Source organism: Sinocyclocheilus grahami, unplaced genomic scaffold (assembly GCF_001515645.1).
Source record: "Sinocyclocheilus grahami isolate Dianchi unplaced genomic scaffold, SAMN03320097.WGS_v1.1 scaffold2844.1, whole genome shotgun sequence".
Taxonomy (NCBI): Eukaryota; Metazoa; Chordata; class Actinopteri; order Cypriniformes; family Cyprinidae; genus Sinocyclocheilus; species Sinocyclocheilus grahami.
The window spans coordinates 32,845-33,684 of record NW_015508019.1 but is presented as its reverse complement, the minus strand read 5'-3'; positions in this window follow the sequence as shown (position 1 = coordinate 33,684).

Sequence of the window (840 nt, the reverse complement as noted above, 5' to 3'; positions counted from 1 at the left end):
CACTCACTCACTCACTCACTCACACACACACGTCCATGTAGAAGTGCATTTGAAAACAAATGTATATTGTGCCATTCAGCAAGTTATATATTTTCTTTTTTTTCTTTTCAAACATAAATAAATTGTATTACAGTATGCTAACAATGGTAGCGTTCATCACACATTTACAATAAAATCCTCTTTTTTTTCAGCCAACAACAATGAAGGGCTGTCCTTTGGCTTATGGATTTTCTTTAGTGGCATTAGTGGCATTTTCCTCGGCATTTTGATCAGCTGGATATACTGCTGTGTAACTCGAAAGGTAAGTTGAACGGTTTATAAAAAGGGTAGTTTTGTCATTTGTATAAGATTTTAAAGGGGTCATGACATTAGCAATAAAAAATATCTTTAGAAAAAGGCCTCTTCAGCTCACACAAAAAGGATTAGTGATGTCACATGGGGAAATACAACGCATTGACCAATAGCACTTCAAAGGTTTGGGTTTCTAAGATTTTTTAAATGTTTTTAAAAGAAGTATTTTATGCTCACTAAGGCATATAATTGTAATATATTTTAAAATGTAATTTATTCCTGTGATGATAATGCTGAATTTTCAGCATCATTATTCCAGACTCACTTCCTGACCCCAAACTTTTGAATGTTATGTATTTGGAAATATTTTTGCCATGCTAATTGTGTGTTTTTCATTTCTTCAGTACTCCATATGCGGTTCATGCTGTGGTAAGCATCTCCAAAACCTTTCTTCATTGCTTGGGCGTAAATTATTACATTACATAAAAAATAGAAATGCATACATTAAAGGATTTTTTTTTAATGAAGTAATTTTCTCTATGGAAAAAA